The sequence below is a fragment of the Cupressus sempervirens genome, chromosome 3, assembly GCF_028749045.1.
Source record: "Cupressus sempervirens isolate cs-2001-9-10 chromosome 3, ASM2874904v1, whole genome shotgun sequence".
Lineage (NCBI taxonomy): Eukaryota > Viridiplantae > Streptophyta > Pinopsida > Cupressales > Cupressaceae > Cupressus > Cupressus sempervirens.
In genome coordinates, this window is record NC_143120.1 from 180068581 (window position 1) to 180088801 (window position 20221).

The 20221-nt window shown below is 34.0% G+C and overlaps 1 pseudogene; it reads right to left on the minus strand.

The window, feature by feature from the left end:
- Positions 1-4102: 4102 nt before the first annotated feature.
- The window catches only part of LOC149565369 (coatomer subunit alpha-1-like), a 44277-nt pseudogene continuing 28158 nt past the window's right edge, over positions 4103-20221 (minus strand).

A 20221-nucleotide genomic window follows, 5' to 3' on the forward strand; every position in this document is an offset into this window, starting at 1 on the left:
CTTATTATTCCCCTTGTCCTCCTTTTCATCATTATCTAGCTCTTGTATTATTTGTGTTGTTATGCATTGATGCTCCATGGTAGCTTTGTCCTCAGCCTCACATGATCTGCTGTCAATCACTATGTCTTTGTTTGTCTTATTTTCTTCTTTGAAGGATAATAGATCCCTTTTGAGATCTTCAAAAGTGTACTTGTCTCCTCCTAGTTGTAGTACTTTCTGTAAAAGTTCTTCTTTTTGTGATATATTGTTGTTGTCTTCATTATTGAAATCAAATACTCGGATCAGTTCTTCTGAAAGCCTTTCTATGTAATCCTAATCCTCCTCTTTTAGAACATCTATTTCTAAGTCTTCAATCTTGTCCACTTTCTGATTTAGAAAATCTTGAAAGTCTTGTATAGGTATATCTTTTGACCTGCATACTTTTCATATACTTGTTTTGACCTTGTTTTCAGAGTACTCTCTTTTTGGAAAGGGAGTCTGCCAGAATTTGGTTAACCACTTTGGAGTCTCTTTGATTGATGTTGGGATTGCCAGAGATGGTTCTTCAAATAGCTTATTTTGTATCTTCGAGTGGCTTTCATAAAATTTTCTCTCTGCCTTTGCTGAAGCTTCTTCGAATAAGGATGCATGTTCCATATCATTAATACTTCTATGTGAATAGGCTGAGTTCTTGTTGCCCACCAAATTGAATTTTGATAAATTCTTCTATTCACTTTCTGACTTTATAGCATCTTTCTTTTCCTTGACTTTCTTTCCTTTCCTTTTCTATTTTTTACTATCAACAATTATGCTCTATAATTTGACTCTTTTATCTAATTTGGGAGACTTTTCCATGTTGAGGAAGATTTTATCCTATTCCAGCAGTTCTGAAGGGGACATCTTATCCTTGCTTTTGTGTATTATATTGATCATATCTAGTTGGAGAGTCCCTCTATTATTCTTTGGTGATGTTATAGTTCTTTCCTGTCGAATTCAATTGATTTGGAGTGTGGGACTGTTGCCCTTTCCTACTTCTGATGTATCTTTTGTGTTCTTTAATATTGCTTCCTCAGTTTCATACTCTTCCTACAACATTCTTAGGTGCCTTATTCTGATCATGGAAAGAGTGTTATTGAGATTTGATGTTTTTGGCAAAGTTCTAAAGGAAGACTTCCACTTGTCATCAAGTCTGATCATCTCCATAATCTTACCCTCATATTTTTGAAAGTTTAAATTATATGTTGATCTATTGGTGATTAATTTTATTGGTTTAATATTTTTCTTGTTAGTTTTACATTTGATTAAGAGTTTTATATTGTTGCATCTCTCAAATTAAGCATCTAAACCGATCAACTCTCCAATTGACCTTCCTATCCTTTTAATAATACCTACTTGATTTAACTCCAGAGGGATCAAATTAATGGAAAACCATGTTGGAATATATAAATCTAGATTATCCTCATTACAATTTGGTATCCAATCAAAAAACTTAACCGAATGACCCTTAAAAAAATAGTTAGATTCCTTAAGAAATTCTTTTTTCACATCTTCTTCACTACAATGTATAAAAACTAATCTATTAGAGTAATGTGAATTACTTACCTGGTAGCCACAAAAGTCCTCCAACCAATCAATTAGATTATGTATCTCCGCTTTAGGGCCATTCCAAAAGATGAACAAACTGACCTCTTGACATTCTTGCTAGCATTCTTCACTATCTTGATTGTTGATGATTAGGATCTTGTCTTCATGATCTTCTAGTTTGAGATAAAGGGAATTAGGTTTTAAAGAATTCAGATGAAGAGTGAGAGGCATCTTGTGATGTGGAGGAATATAGGTGTTTGGCAATTTCAGAGATGTGGTATCCTTCGATTGGGATGGATAATCTAAAGATGGATTGAAGGTGAAACCCTTTTGTCAGGCGTAAATGGGATTTAGGTTAAGGCTGGCATATTTCATTATATTAAAGACAAAGATATGCTTATCTAAGCTAGTCGTCGAGTGAATTATGGGAGATACTTTGCTCGGGATTTGGTCAGAATGGGAAATGGATCCCCCATTAGGGAAAATATCCTAAACATTGCCAACCTCCCAATCCTATGGACCAGATAAAGGGGCGAAATAATTAGAAGTCTTAACTGCATATGATGAGCTCACATGTTGAAATTCACCTACGTGTTCTTATGCTTCTGAGCATCTGAAACCATGATTGGTTAATCTGCCTGAATTTTAATGCCCTTAATTTATAGGTTTTGTAATTCTGTAGGAGTATTGTTTGGTTGTATGGAGATTCTTTGTATTTTTTTCTTTTTTTATTCTGTTCGCCATTTTTCATGCCTTGCAATATTAAGTATATTTTATTTTATATATTTATATTATATTTTGACACTATAGTTAAAATATCATTTATATTTAACATAGACATCTAGAACAAAAATATATTGATTTTTACTTTCTTAAATGTAATACATATTATAGTTATCCATTTCTATATGTTTTATTCTTCATTTGATAATTAGTTCTTTAAAAATACCCTTACTAAGTTATAATATTCTTACATAAATGCATACTTAAAAGATTCTTCAATTCCATTAAATTTAGTTTTTATTTTAAATTATAATTTATAAGTTTTAATTTAAAATATAATAGAGATTAGAGTTATCAATTTCCATATGTTTTATCCTTCATTTGACAATTAGTTCTTTAGAATTATCCTTACTAAATTATACTATTATATAAAATTCTTATATACATGCATACTTGAAAAATTCTTCAATTTCATTAAATTTAACTTTTTATTTTAAATTATAATTTATAAAATTTAAAACTACTATCTAGTTTAAAAATATTTTCAAAATTAAACAATATACTTAAAATTTAATATCTTGGAAATGGCAAATTATTTAAATTTATAACAATTTTTCAATGACAGGGTAATCTTCCCTAATATATATGCAATTACACCATGATCTTAAGATCGGTTTGGCAACGAGAATACAAGTGGAATAGGAATATGTATATTCTTAAAATTTTGAATTCTCTATTTGGATGCACCAAATCAAAATTGGAATAGGAATAAAATTGGAATATGTATTCCAATTTTTGCCCAAAAATGAGCATTTTCTATTCCACCTAAATAAGTGGAATTGGAATATGTATTCCTATTCCAAATTTTTATTTTATTTTAGAAAATATAAATTTTTGAGTTTGTGAATTCCACATCAAATTCTGGGTGAACCAAACAAGAATAAGAATACGTAACCCATTTTCTATTCGAAAATAAGTATTCCAAAATAAGTATTCCTATTTCTATTTTTATATTCCCATAGCCAAAAAAACCCTTAATGATATAATTTAAAACTATATTTATGTGAGTAACTAGACCTAAACATCCAATCACAACAGGACCTCAATTGGTAATTCTTTGCAAATTCTTGAAGCTCTAAAAGATAATTTAGTTTTCAAGCTTTAATAGAAGTTTCCATCCGCATGCATATGTTGATGGAATTTTGTGTTCTTTTTTATTCAAATTGAATAGAAAAACAATTTTCCCAATGTTCTACATAATCATTTCATTTCTGCATAACTTTATTGTTTTTAGAAGAATTTAAATATTTTTTATTACTGAATAATTGACAAATAGGAATTGTATTTGGAATGTAAAACTTCTAGCACATTTGCAACATAGAATTTTGCAACCCATGACACTATATCCCTATTGAAATCTTCAACTATCAATATCCTTAGTTATGATTAATCTCAAACACATCTTCATAGTATTCATATTCTTAACTGTAAGACCATTTTGGAGACTATCAAATGCCCAACTTAAAGACTCACAAACTGAAGGCACACATAAAATTATATATGAGAAAACTGCTTAAAATGCTTCAGGTTTTTTTTCATTCAAATGCTTCAAATAATTCTTTCACATTGCAATAGTACAAGGGGGAAAAAAATCTTTCAATTGAATGTTGACACATCCACCAAAACAACATGTATGTTTTTCTTTTCCTTCCATCTTAACTCTAGAGTCAAAATGAATATTCTTGTACTACCTATATAATATTTCTCAACTAGGTTTGAAAAGAAAATCTAAACCCATGGTTATGGTAAGCCAAGTTCACCTTGTTTGTGTAACAGAACAAAGTAGTCCGAATGCATCTGAACCCATAGTTGAAAGATCGCAGATGGTACAAAACTTTCCAGACATAATTGGAATAAATCATGATGTGCAATATGGATAGGAAACATTGTTCTACCCCTAGTATATTGGAGTAAAACTTGAAGCACAAACAAGAAAAGGATTTTTGAAGTCATAATTTAGCTGCTTTGCATCTTGCAAATTCCTCTCACATGCCTCAAGGACTTGATGAGCTTTTGTTGCTTGCTTTGTTGGAGGGTTAGTTTTTAAGAGCTGGCATGCCATGTTTGTCTCTGTTTTAAAGTTGCCACCTTTGTAATAGATGCCCATTGCATTCAACAAAGCCAATCTTAAATGGACTATTTGGAGTTTGCAATGAGTGAAATAAGTTGCAAGCTCTTGTTGCTAGATAACATCATCTTTGATCTCTTTCTCTTGACCTCCATTCGAAGACCAATACCATATTCTTTTGCAATATCAATCAAGCCTTTTACATCATCAAATTCCTTTCTTGTGTCCACAACAATAACTAGGATTGTGTGGAGTATGTTCAAAATAAGCTTTAATGCCTCACTATGTAGTGCCCACATGTAGTTTACTTTTTCATTATATTTACCAAACTATGTTTATGTCTATTTCATGGATGTGTTAGTTTTAAGGATATTATTACATAAGTTGGACTAGAGATATATCAACAATGATTACTTGATTGACTATATTTCATGTGTTGTTTAATGATTATGATTACTGGTGCATTAATGATTCATAGTTAATAAATGTGATTTATTTCATAACAATGTCATATGATGCTTTAATGATGATTACTTCATATTCATAACAATGCATTGTTTTATTTGAGCATTTGATGTTTGACTTATAACTATTATGGTACTTACCCCATACTTGCATGTGTATGGTGCGTATGCTGTTTTATATTTCTATTTGTCATAGTTGATGTGATTAAGGGAGGGAGTCATAGTCATCTGCTAGTTAAGATCTACACGATGTACCACTCCCTATCATTACTTGTTTAGTTTAGATATATTTATATACATGTACATGCTCATCTTTTATGCAAAATGTAGGTACCAGACATCTACTTCCCTGAATTGCCAAGATGAGTGTGCCCTATCACAATAACTCAATGGTAAGAATGGGGCGATAATATTCAGATCTAATCCCAGCCATAGCCTAATTACTTATCCTGACAAGGAGGACATGTATTTGATTTTCCACCCTTTTTAAACCCGTAAGTTTATCTTTGTCTGTGTTGTTCGATTTTGAGTTTTGGTCTATTTTGGTAATGTTGCTTTTATGTGGATTTTGCTATGTGATTTATTTAGTAAATGATTTAATTATAATATTTGGGTTAATCATATAATTAAATATTATTTGATTAAAAAGAAAATATTAAAGCATGAGAATATTTAATTGATTTAAAAAATTAAATTAAATATGTACTTTAACTTAGAAGTCTAAATTTAGAAATTGGTTTAAGAGAAATTAGAATACGATGATATTTAATTAATTAAATATGTACTTTAGTTTAAAAGATTCAATTTAGAAGTCTAATTTGAGAAGTTGGACAAAGAGATAATTAAAATATTAAAATATTATAGATTTAATATTGCTTTATTATAATTTTTTATTTAATAATAATAAAATTAGAGTTGCATTTAAACAATGAGATTTGATTATTATTATTAATTTAAATAATAAACTATGCTTTAATTGGTGCTTGCACTAATTAATAAACTAGAGAAAAATAAAATATAAAAGAAATATTCCAAAATAAATTGGTACCAATGGCGGAGAACTTTGGATGACTTGCAAGTTTTCGCACATGCTTGTAATAAGCTGACCAAGGAGATCAAAGAGAAAGGGCATGCCAGAAAAGAGGAATTATTCATGCTGATGCACATTCAAGAGCACAAAAGAATTGTTTGGATGGAGGGCCCCTTAGGGTGGATACGCCGTATGATATTCTTGGCTAGATTGTTCCTCTACTATTCTGTTATTCTTTTGACTTAATGTACAGTGGTTTCTGATTCTCTGTGGTGAGGCTTGGCCTCCTTGTTTTCTCTCATGGTGACCTTTTTGGTTCTCCTCCTTTTTGTATCTCTTATTTCTAATAGAAAAAAATTATAAAAGAATGAAATTCAAAGATAAAGTTATAGTTATAATTGTGGTGTAGTTATATTTATTTAGTTTAATGATAATTATTTAGGAGTTTTATTTTAATAATAAACTCTAAATAATGTTATTAATTAAATTAATAAATATATTATTAAAAATGCTTTAAAAATTAATAAAAGAGAGAAAGCTAATTATTTAAATTAAGATATTTTGTAATTAAATATCTAAAAGAGTTGTGCATGAGAATGTAAAAAGGTAATAAAGTAATAAATAGTAATTGATCAGTGAGTTCCCTCTTGTGATTGCACAATTAGAGCCCCAATTTAGGGGAGAACTCTTTATTAGAGATCTAGAGCTCATTTTGCAATTAGACGGATTTTGGAGAGAAAAATTTGAAATTGAATCAAAAGAATTATTGAAAGTTTTAGGGGGTCAAGATTTGCATGCGTTCACAGATTGTCGTAGCTTTTAACTATTGTTTTGAGATAGTGTTTGAAAACCCATTGTAGAATTTTATTGAAAGATCTGTCTACTTTATGTCTTTCTGCGTGATTGCATAATGCTTATTAATTTATTGTATTGATTTTTAAATAAATAATTATGTTGTAGATTTTGAAAAGAAAAACTTATTAATTAAGAAAACTTGACTGAGGAAAATTATATAAAAACTATAGAAAATTAAATTATGATTGTATTCTTTTAAACCCCTTTAGATAATATAGGAAATATTTGATTATGAAAATTTGGAAGAAAATAATAAATTGAACAGTTAGGGTTTCAACTTTAAATTAGTAATTTGAACCATGAGATTATCATAAATTTTCTAAATATAGATAAATAATCTTCTTAAATCTAAAATATTTTAATTGCCATATTTATTTAGAAAATAAAAGATTAATTATGAGGAAAGTACATTGTAACTAAACATATACATGCATGTGAAAATAATTATGCTAAAAATAGAAAGCTAAGTATAGTAGAGTTACATGCATGTGGAAATAATTGTGCCAAAAATATAAAGCTAAGTATAGTATGGTTACATGCATGTGAAAACAAATATGCTTAAAAATAGAAAACTAAGTATAGTATGGTTGCATGATTTGAGAAATCAAAGACATGCGAAAATACTAATTGCATGTGTATTTTTATTTTATATAGTTTAATTTTCAGAATTATTTATTTAAAATAATAATAATATATTAATTTCTAAAATGAAATAAATATTATCCATTTAGTTATAAAGTGAATATTAGTATTAGTGATTATTTAAGTTTAATTAAACTCTTAGTTGCATATAAATGATTTTATAATTATTAATGCAAGATGAAAGTTAATAAATAAATATTTATAATTGTATTATATTTTGAGAGAAGTTGTGGTAGAGTTCACTTTGTAATCATTTAGTTAATAATTATTGACAATTAAATTAAATTTATAAATTTATCTCTATTTGCATTATGAATTAAAAAAAAATTAAATGTTAATATTGGACTAAAATAGAAGTCAAATTAATATTTTAGAAATAAAATTGATAATAGTATTTAATCTAATAATATACATTTATGTTATTAATTAAATCATTTACGACTTAAGATTATTTAAAAATTAATAACATGATAATATTGCATGATATTTTATATGCAAAGAGATTGGATATTTTAATACTTATTGATTTAAATATGTATATTAGCATAACAATTTATATTAATATATATGTTCTTAACTTATTTCTAAACACATCCTTATGACCCAAATTAAACAAGAGAAATTGATGGAATTAAATCACGTGGCTAAAAACTATGTGTTTTCTAATATTCTATTTATAGTCTTGTGATGTTTATTTTCATGATGATTTTTCTTTGTGGGTTGTTTAGTTGACCAAGTTAGGATGTGAACTAGAGGCATTTTTGAGATTTCTTTTATGATTATTTGATGGGATGTCATGATGAACTTTATGATTTGAATTAAGATTTATGTTCTATGAGCTTTATGCTATTGAGCATTTATGAAAACTTGGGTTTTGAGAACCAATGTTATTTTTGGGTTGCCTGTTAAGGAACCAAATTTGATCAATATTACTCTTGTGGTATGAGACACTATTGTGGTTTGTGATTTTTGGAAGATTGTCTAGGTACATATCCTTGAGAGTGGCTTACAATAGGATTTTAGGACCCGAAGTGGTTAGTGCTAGGGTAACCTATTTTAAGTTATGTAATAAGTGATAATCTAGTAATTAATATTTTGAGGAAACAAACTAAAAAGACAAGTTAGAGATATTTCCCCCGCCCATGCCTTGAGTGCTTGTATAAACTAAAGATGGGAATGGGATGACAGTATGACTAGTTTGCCTCATCTTCTTGAGAGGGTTTTTTGGTTCCACATGTGTCACATTTAGGGTTTAGGGTTCAGAGTAATAAATCCAGGGCAACTCAACGCTTGAGGGTCCAGGATCTATACAGAGATCAGTCTAGGGTAACTCAAGTAGTTTGACCCTGTGATGACACACCCTAGAATGTAGCTTGAGTCTCCTCCGTAGTTTTTTTGTATTTTCTTTTGGTGGTGTTGTTATTGGTGGTGTACTTGTTGTTGGATGTATTTAATGTGGTTATTTACTTTCATTGATGGTGATTGGTGATTGATGGTTGATGTATTTTTGGCATGTGGCTTTCGTCTTGAGGTGGATATCTTTCGTTGACTTTATCTTATGATTTTGGTGATTTAATATATTCTTAGTTTATGAATGATGTTTTGTTATGCGGTGTTGGTATTGGTTTCAGTGTTCTTTCTTTTGGAGTATCTTATCTTCTTGAGTAGTATGTGTTACCTTTGAGGTAGTTTTGGTTATCAGGATTCCTTGCCTAGAATTATTTTACGATTTGATTATCTGTGTGTGGATCGTACATTATCTCTCTTGCATAGTGGGAGTGGGAGCCTGATTAAGTGACCATGTGGTTGGGAGGTAGTGTATTCTTATCATTTGGGTCCCCCTTATATTGGCAAATGTTGGATGCATCTTGATACAATGGTACCGTTATCATTCTTCCTCTTATCTTGAAGACTTCTATTCATTTAATGTATCTATATATCATATGTTTTGAGATCCTATAGGATATTGTATTGTATATTGATGTACTTGTATCTATTTTCATAGACACTGTAACATGTGTAATGGATGTTATTCATTAGATGTGCTTTCATATTATTAGTTGTACTTATGCATTTGCTTATATGACTATGTATGTGTTTATTCATTTTATGATTATGGATAATGTAATTGAGACTTAAACTTATTAATAAAACTTTTCTTAAATGTGACTCAATATCAAGGAACCCTTGAGGAATTGAAACTGTATTTGTAATTGATTATGTGTTCTTGATGTGTAAACTTTAAAAAATATTATTCATTAAACTTTGTAACATATTAGGTTTATTTCTTTTAGTTTCTCGAGTGGGGTGTTACACACTGAACTTACCTTTTGTAGTTGCCCTATATGTTGCTCTTAGTTTCTCATCAAGTAGAGAAATACTATAAACCAAGGCTGGGAGACCCCTAACATTTGGATTACCAATGTCACTCCCATTAGGAGACCTCTCTACTGCCAATTCAACTACAGGTGTAGAAGCAATGGTAGGAAGGAACACACAACTACCCATATACAAATCCAAAATTATATGCTTCAGCAGAGAGAAATTGCTAATCCAAGTTGAAAATTTAGCAACCACAATGCTATATCAAAATTGCCAGATGTTGCATGCTCACCAACAAGAGAAGATTTCTGCATCCAAATTTGACTAATTGGCATACCATGTGTTGGGGCTACAAACAATGTATTATGAGTGATATCAACATCTTGAGGAAGTTCCAACTCCTCCATATCCCATCCACCATCTCCATCCTCACCATCTATCATAATAAATTGGCCATTTTCCCCTTCAACATTTTCTAGAGCAACGTCTTCACTCTAATCAACATCATTCCCTTGGTCCTCTTCTTCATTAGCTGTAGCAATAGAAGTTTGAAAGCTTCTTTCAAAAATACCTTTTGTAACCCTAAGCAAAGGCCAATCACCATGATGAAGAAGGGGTAGAGGAGGCATTAGAAGTGATGGTTTCTTTCCTGAAGGCAGAGTTGGAAGATTGCTCCCCAAATCAGCTACAATAGTGTCAACAATATTGTTAAGACCATGAACAAATGCAGTGACATTGTAATAACCCTCCTCAAATCTGCCCTCAAAAAATGCTAATGAAAGCTCAAGGAATTTCATCAAACAATTCACATGCAAGGGACGTATGATTGATATAGTATTTCAGCTAGCTTCAAATGACTTTTTTTACAATTTGCATCAATGAAAATCTGGTGCTAGAAGACTACAATGGACTACACAATGACCTAACATGACTAATTTTGACAATATTCAGTGCATATATATGATCTAAGCATGAGAAATGAACACCTACAACCAACTGGTATTTTTACAAACAATTGCTATGCAAACTAACTAGCTGATAAATAATGATATTAAATTGCTTAAATGACACCAGCAACTATTATCTTCTTAATTGCAATGAAAATTACAATGCTCATGAAATATGGCCAAGACTTTGGCATTTACATAGATTACAAAATGATAATGCTGGTATAATGCACACTTACAGCTGAAAGCATATAACACCCTAAAAAATAATACTAACAAAAGAACCTGGTTGTAGATGGCTGAAATAATTTTCTTCTATGCTACCCCTTCTGCTTTTCTTTTTTCGGCCTGCTTTTTCGGCCTGCTTTTTCATACCCGCTTTTTCAGCCTGCTTTTTCGGTTCCTTTTTTTTTGGACAACTTTTTTCGTACCCGCTTTTTCAGCCTGCTATGTTGAATCTCAAGACCATATCTTTCAATGGCGTCAAGATTTCCAGCTTGAAGGGATTTTGTCCTCCAAACTATTGAGACATAATCTCGAGAAAATTTCTCAATTTCTTTGATATTTTCCAAGCCTGAATAAATGAGAGCTATCCTCTTTCTTTTAATCCTTTCCTCACTTGCTCCACGCTTTCGTCTTGCCATTGTGGGATAATACATGACTTTTAATATTACTTCTTTTTTTCTTTTTACAAAGTCCATGTATGTACTCAAAAGAGGGACTCTTGATTTTTATAAAGTGACTTTATGAAACATTATAATATTTAATTTAAATAGTCACTTTACCGTTGTAACTTCAAACATTAAAATAATATACCAAATAAACTCGAAATCCCGCATATAATAGCTTATTAGAAAGAGCCCAACAAAATGCATCTCATCCTGTCACTCAAAATTGAAGGCACTGCATCCCCCTATTGGCTTACTAAAAATAGTAAGTCTTCCTGACAACCCAACAAATGAACTCCGTTTGGCCTATAATTAAATTTGACTAGGCCAAATAACCTCAAGATCCCTTTTGAAGTCTTGGTTAGCCCTCGGGACCATACAAGAATGGGCTAATGACAACATACCTCCAAACTGGCTAAGTGGGGGACATTACAGTCCGCTCCTCTTGAAATTGCTTGTCCTCAAGCAATCTCAACTCAGGATGCTGAATAATCTCCTCTGCCTCCCATGTCGCATCCTCAACTGGTAGGTTCCTCCACTTTACTAGGTACTCCTTGATAGTCCGCCTGCGAAGCACCCTCTTCCTGGAGTCAAGTATAGCCTCAAGAATCAAGATAAGTTTTCCCTCATCATCGAGAGGTGGCAATACTACTGAAGGCACCACATTATGCCCCAATGCCTTCTTAAGGTGTGATACATGGAACACGCTATGTACTTTATTGTTTGCACGTAGCTCCAACTCATAAGCTACCTCACCCACTCTCCTGATTACTTTGAATGGTCCATAGTAGCGTGGTTTCAATTTCTTTGCTCCACTCCTCTTGAGAGAGGACTGTCTATACGACTGTAACATGAGGTACACCATGTCTCCTACCTCGAAAGATCTCTCAACCCTGTGCTAATCAACATATTACTTCTACTGATTTTGTGCCCTTTGCAAATTTTCCTTCAAGGATCGCATAATTTCTTGACACTCCTGCAATATATCCTTGGCTTTAGGCACCCTACTGTCCCCAAATAACAAATCCAAAAAATTAGGAGCATCATACCCGTACAGTGCCATGAAAGGGGACATTTGAATAGACATATGGAAATAGGTATTATAGCAGTACTCCCCTAGATGCAGCCACTTCACCCAAGCCTTCTGCTCTCCTGCAATGTAATTTTGAAGGTACCCCTCAACCCATTTATTCACTATCTCTGTTTGCCCATCAGTTTGGGGGTGGTAACTGGTACTCGGAGTTAGCTCTGTTCCACACAACCTGAACAACTCCTGCCAAAAGTGGCTCATAAACCTACTATCCCTGTCGCTGACTATGTTCTGTGGCATCCCATGTAATCTAAATACCTCTTGAAAGAATAGCTCTGTTGTTTGTACTGTTGAATATGTGGACGAAATCGCAAAGAAATGTGCAAATTTTGTCAATCTGTCTACCACAAAAAAAATACAATCCCAACCCTGTACCTTGGGGAGGCTTGTAATGAAATCCATGGAAATGCTATCCCACTTCTTCTCTAGTATGGGTAGGGGCTGTAGTAAACCACCTGAAAAGGAATGTTCCTATTTGTTCTGCTGACATACTGGGCACTCCCTAACAAATTGAAGCACCTCTATTTTGAGTCCTTTCCAAGTGAAGCGTTCTCTCACCTACCAATATGTCTTAAAGAATTCAGGATGTCCTACCAATGGTGAATCATGAAATGCCCTCAAAATCTTCTACTTCATAGCAGACCCAGGTACTAAATAAATCCTTTCCTTATAGATGATCAAATCATTTACAATAGTGTATCGACTATCCTGAATAGTTCCTTCAATAACACTAGATGCCCAACTATCCTTGGCATACTCTGCCAAGATCAACTCTCTCCAATCGTCCATGACTATCCCAACAACAAGCAAATGAGGCCTTCTGGATAAAGCATCTGCAATGATATTTTTCTTTCCTTTGACATAGACTATGTCAAAATCATAAGCCTGTAACTTACTCACCCATTTATGTTGCCTGTCATTGAGATCCTTCTATCCAAGGAAATGTTTCAAGCTGTTATGATCTATTTTTATTGTGAATCGGCTCCCTACTAAGTATTTCCTGAACTTAGCTAGCGCGTGCATGATTGCTAGCATTTCTTTGTCATAGATGCTGTAAGTTCTCTCAACACCTCATAATTTCCTGCTCTCATATGCGATGGGATGTTTGTCTTGCATGAGGACAACTCCTACACCCTCTCTTGAGGCATCACACTGCAGCTCAAAAGGCCTGGTGAAATTTGGAATGGCTAAAATAGGGCATGTACTCATCAGCTCCTTGAACCTATTAAAACAATCCTGAGCCTTCTCTAACCACTTGAAACTGTCTCTCCGTGTCAAATCTGTAAGTGGTGCTGCTATCTGTGAAAATCTCTTCACAAATCTGCGGTAGAACCCACAAAGTCCAAGAAATCCCTTGAGTTGCGAAGTGTTCCTCGGCGGTGGCCAATCCAGAATGGCCTTGATCTTGTTTGGGTCAACCCGAACACTTCCTACACTAATAATATGCCCTAGATAGAGCAACTCTGTCATCCCAAACTCACATTTACTCATCTTGGCATATAATGACTCCCTCTCTAGAATTTTGAGCACTACATCAATATGCTTCAAATGTTCCTCCAAAGTATGGCTTTATATCAGTATATCATCAAAAAAAATCAACACAAAATTCCTCAACTGATCTCTGAATACTCTATTCATACAGGACTGGAAAGTGGCGGGGGCCTTAGTCAACCCAAAGGGCATGACTAAGAACTCAAAATGTCCATAGTGGCATCTAAAAGCTGTCTTCTCCACATCCACCTCTCTAACCCGTATTTGGTGGTAGACGGATCTCAAATCAATCTTAGAGAAATAGCAAGCACCGTGCAATTCATCAATAAGCTCATCAATGCGCAGAATAGGGTATCAGTTCTTGATTGTCTTCTTGTTTAGTTCCCTATAATCAATGCACATCCTCATTGTACCATCCTTCTTCTTCACCAATACTACTGAAGAAGTGAAAGGACTCTTTCTTGGTCATATGTGACCCATGTCAATCAACTCCTTGATTGCCTTTTCTATTTCATCTTTATATATCTTTGGATGGCAGTAGGGTGTGATGATGGCTGGCTTAGCCCCTTCCTCTAACTCAATAACATGCTCAATTCCCCTATCTGGGGGTCTCCCTGGAGGTATCTCACCAAACACCTTAGTATGTTTGGTTATTATTTTTTGTACATCAGGGGGATACTCCTATTTATGTTGCTCTGTCACCTCAGGCATTACTCTGAACTCTGCTGTCCACTACACCTGGTCGTGTCTGAAGAAACTCTGCATCTGCTTGAGTGACACCACTCGTAGTCTCCCATCTGACAAACCTCTGAGTACTATCTTCTTACCATTTTCCTCAAACCTCATTTCCATTTTTTGGAGGTTAAATGTAAACTCTTCCAGAGATTTCATCCAATTCATCCCAAGCACCATATCCTAATCACCAATATTGACAACAAAGAAATCTCCCACCATGTCATAATCTCCCAAATGAAGCTGCAAGTTGGAGATTTTCTTGGTACAGTCAATTTTGAAGCCATTGGCAACCATCACCTTAAATCCCCTATGCTCTTTTGTACGTAGCCCTCACAAACTTTTCATCAATGAAGTTATGTGTTGCCCCTGTATCAATGAGTGCCACAAATCTTTGTCCATCCAAAGTTCCCCTAACTCTGAAAGTGACAGCCTCCTATATACTAGACAACTGAGCTATCATGCTATCACTGTGTGCTTCCTCATGTGAAGAATTATCATCTCCATCTAATTCTGATGACTGCTCTGAATCTCCATCCACTGACTCTTCGGCTGAAAAGTACTCCATCTGCTTGGCTTTTTCTTTCAATGGACACTTATGTGAAAAATCCCAAGGCTCCCTGCAATGAAAACAAAGCTTCTTCTTCCTAAGATCATTAAGTGTCTCATTTTCCAACCTCTTACTTTCCTCCTTAGGTGGCTGACCCTCTCTACGAAAAGGTTTACTATCCTTATCTTTCCTCGAAGGGAAACTCTTTGCCTGGAATTTATTTTTAGAAGCTGAAGAGGAATTCATGTCACGAGCTTTCTTAATGGCTTCCTACAAAGTGGGAGGGTTGAGAGCTTTAATCCACTCTCTCAACGGATCAGCTAACCCATCCATAAATAGAACCAACATCCTCCGTTCAGATAAATCTGTTACTAACACTGCAAGTTTTTGAAATTCTAAAATGTATGTTTCCAATGATCCCCATTGTTTAAGCCAAACTAACTCCTTGAAATGTAGTTCTGGATCCTTCCTATCAAAACATTCAATCAGTCTCTTCGTAAACTCCACATATGAGGTAATGTGTGCATGACCCATAATGACCATACCATGATTCCACCACTCGTGTGCTAACCCATCCAGATGAATTGCTGCATACTTAATAGCTTCTTCCTCAAGCATAGGGTTCAATTGAAAGTATGTATCAAGCTTTTGAACCCAAGCTCTTGCTGTAGACTTCCCCAAGCCATCATAATATGGTAACTGAAGTTTCCCTACTTTCTTTTGTAGCTCATAGCTCTGGTTCCTGTCATGTCCATGTGGCATATGTTTCATCCACACATCCATATACTCCCTAAAGGTAATTGCAGCAGTAAAATTTGGATCTCTGGCTTCCCAATCTCTTCTCAATTGGTCCTATCTATCAGTGATCTGGGGCTCTGGTACAGGCTACTCTGGGGCTCTAGGAGGAAATGTGGGAATCATGGGCCTTGAACTCACTGTCCTAGCTTACTGGGGTGCATGACCGAAATTGTTCCCAAATTGTTCACCTCCATTATGTGTCCCATCCTGATTGTTCCCATTCTGATTGTTACCATTTTGATTATTACCATTCTGATTATTTCCTCCACCCATGTTAGCATTCAACCCCATTTGACGAGCCATCATCTACATCATAAGCTCCATTCTCTAATTTTGTTCCTGTGCCCTCTGTTCTGCTAATCGCTGTCCCTGTGCCAAGGTCTCTAATAACTGTAAGAATATTTCCTCTCCAAGATCCCAAGCATTCCTGTCTCCCATATTGCCACCTTGATCAAAGAATATCTCCTCTGTGTCTATATGACTGGATTCTATGTCCACCTGCACGGATGAACTAGACTGTTTGCTCTGCAGGTTTGAAATCCTATTTTGTCTTGCTCTGGTATTGCGAAAATTATAAGGCCCCTGTCGCATGTTCCAACATAAATGCTTTGATTTTAGTGTTTTGACATTTCATCAAACACTTTCCCCTCTATCTAGCTGTTCCAAATTCCCTATAAGACCTCCACAGGATGGCATGGCTTATAGCTCTGATACCACTGTAATAACCCTCCTCAAATCTGCCCTCAAAAAATGCTAATGAAAGCTCAAGGAATTTCATCAAACAATTCACATGCAAGGGACGTATGACTGATATAGTATTTCAGCTAGCTTCAAATGACTTTTTTAACAATTTGCATCAATGAAAATCTGGTGCTAGAAGACTACAATGGACTACACAATGACCTAACATGAGTGTGCTACTAATTTTGACAATATTTAGTGCATATATATGATCTAAGCATGAGAAATGAACACCTACAACCAACTGGCATTTTTACAAACAGTTGGTATGCAAACTAACTAGCTGATAAATAATGATATTAAATTGCTTAAATGACACCAGCAACTATTATCTTCTTAATTGCAATGAAAATTACAATGTTCATGAAATATGGCCAAGACTTTGGCATTTACATGGATTACAAAATGATAATGCTGGTATAATGCACACTTACAGTTGAAAGCTTATAACACCCTAAAAAACAATACTAACAAAAGAACCTGGTTGTAGATGGCTGAAATAATTTTCTTCTATGCTACACCTTCTACTTTGCTTTTTTCGAACTGCTTTTTCTTACCCGCTTTTTCAGCTTGCTTTTTCGGTTTTGTTTTTTTCAGATAGCTTTTTTCGTACCCACTTTTTCAGCCTGCTATGTTGAATCTCAAGACCATATCTTTCAATGGCGTCAAGATTTCCAGCTTGAAGGGATTTCGTCCTCCAAACTATTGAGACATAATCTCGAGAAAATTTCTCAATTTCTTTGATATTTTCCAAGCTTGAATAAATGAGAGCTATCCTCTTTCTTTTAATCCTTTCCTCACTTGCTCCACGCTTCCGTCTTGCTAATGTGGGATAATACACGACTTTTAATATTACTTCTTTTTTTCTTTTTACAAAGTCCATGTATGTACTCAAAAGGGGGACTCTTGATTTTTATAAAGTGACTTTATGAAACATTATAATATTTAATTTAAATAGTCACTTTACCGTTGTAACTTCAAACATTAAAATAATATACCAAATAAACTCAAAATCCCACATATAATAGCTCATTAGAAAGAGCCCAAAAAAATGCATCTCATCCTGTCACTGAAAATTGAAGGCACTGCATCCCCCTATTGGCTTACTAAAAATAGTAAGTCTTCCTGACAACCCAACAAACGAACTCCTTTTGGCCTGTAATTAAATTTGACTAGGCCAAATAACCTCAGGATCCCTTTTGAAGTCCTGGTTAGCCCTCGGGACCATACAAGAATGGGCTAACGAAAACATACCTCCAAACTAGCTAAGTGGGGGACATTACAGACATAAGCAAGTTGTAGTTGACCATGTTCCTACAAAATTTTGATGTGCTCTTTAATGTCACCCAAATATAATGAATTGTGTAATTGGCCCATTACATCATTTCTTATTTTGGAAATCTCCATCATCATTTTCAAGTTGTGTAAATCACCAATAATGAGATAAAAAAATGAGAGTCTTTCAAACTTCTGTGTCTTTTGATATGCATACTCTACCATACCAAGATTACCCTGTCAGAGGGCTTGGAGTGCTAGTTTATTCCAGTGTTCCTTATCATCAATCTTGTTTGCACAAGCAACAACTATTTCAATGTTCCCACACTCCATAGCCAAGTTGAATAGAGTTCTCTCATCTCTAACAAAGTGGAGAGCCGCATCTAGAAATCCCTTCTGTTGTAGATAAGTAGGAATGGCCAATCTACATGAGAAGTCATAATTCCTAATCATGCCCATCACCTCATCATATTTATTCTTCATCAATGCCAGCTTGAATACACACTCACAAATATCATTCTCTATAACTTGATTATTAACATCTCTATCTAGGCAATAAACAAAACTTCAAGAAACATTCATTATATATACCAAGACATCAAGTGTTGTGATCATACAAAAATCTCCATTCGATAGGCAATATTTCATGCTGTTCAAGGTTGAGTAAATAAAAATGTCATTTTTATCCCAAGCCCCACTCTTAACAGCTACAGTCTCACACAATTTGCATCCATCTGACAAGTTCTTGCTTGCAATAAAGATTACATGCTTACTAAGAAAAGCTACATTCTCCAAATCATTTGTCTACATTCTCCAAATCATTTGTCTAGACTACATACTTGACATTAGGTGTATAAATTTCCCCCAAGTTTTTTCTCTGTTAAAGATAGAAAAGAATAAAGATATCTTTTGACCTACAAAGCATTCTACCGGTCCCTACAAAGAAAATTCTATTTGCACTGAATGGAAAATGGCATTTTTTTGTCTCCTCATTATTTAAGCTCTTTCCAATAACCTGATCATGGGTCTTGTCAAGAACAAAAAATCTATTCCTTGCAAAAAACACAATAGAATATGATGTTCCCCTCTTTGGATCACTTATACTGAGACTATCCCTATCCTTGGGCACAACATGAAGTTCATAAGAACCATCGACTGAGCATTTAAAATAACATTCTTTGTATGACTATATGACAAATACCTTGGTGCTTGATTAATTAGGACACTTGAACCAGGCTCACATATTGGCATTAATGGAATGTCCTTTTGAGTTGCAAAATCATAAGTATGCAGAAAATGAGCCTTGATAAAAAGTAGGGAGCCCCCAAAGATGACATAGGTAGGCCTCTCACTCCCCAATTTAAAGACAATCATCCTACTATCATGCCCAGTTGCCACAATATTCACTTCTAGATGTGTAGAAAGAGTCCATAACCCATCATTCTCTCTACAATAAGTTTGGAGACATGTATGCATTGACAAATTCCACACTCAAAAACTTTTTTCTATAGAAGCTGAAACTATAATGTCCTTGTGTGCATGGATCAACACACAAGATACATCATTGCTATGTCCACTCAAATTGTCAACTTCCACAACCTTTTCATCTAATTCACAAGAGAAGAAATGATTATTTCTATTCTTCTAAAAAATGTTTCCGAAACATAAAACTTGCCAAAACATATTCTTCTCAAAAATATTTCTAGAAAATTCACATAAAACTTGCCAAAACAAAACTCCTTTCATTTCTATTTTTCTCAAAAATATTTTCAACCATTCCAATCTGTAAATCGTGACCATTACATGATATTTTATTGTCTTTTTAGTTTTTCCAACTATTTGTGAAAAATAAATCACAACTCTTAAAAAAATTTCTTTGCACAAAGAAATGCCGAGCGATAGACTTGCTTGGCACAAGAGGGTGTCAAGTGATAGGAGGATGGTGCTGAGTAAGCTTGGCACATGAAGGAGCCAAGTGTGCTCGACACTTAGGGCAACTCAACATAGTGTATGCCGAGTATGCTTGGCAACAAGGGATGCCAAGTGAGCTTGGCAATAGAGGATGCTGAGTAAGCTCGACAAAAGAGAGTGCCGAGTAAAATCGACAATAATAGAAGAGATAAGATCTAGTCAACACTAGACCGAGTGAGCAGTATAACAGGCTGCCATTAAAAAATCATAGAAGATAACTTCAAAACTTGC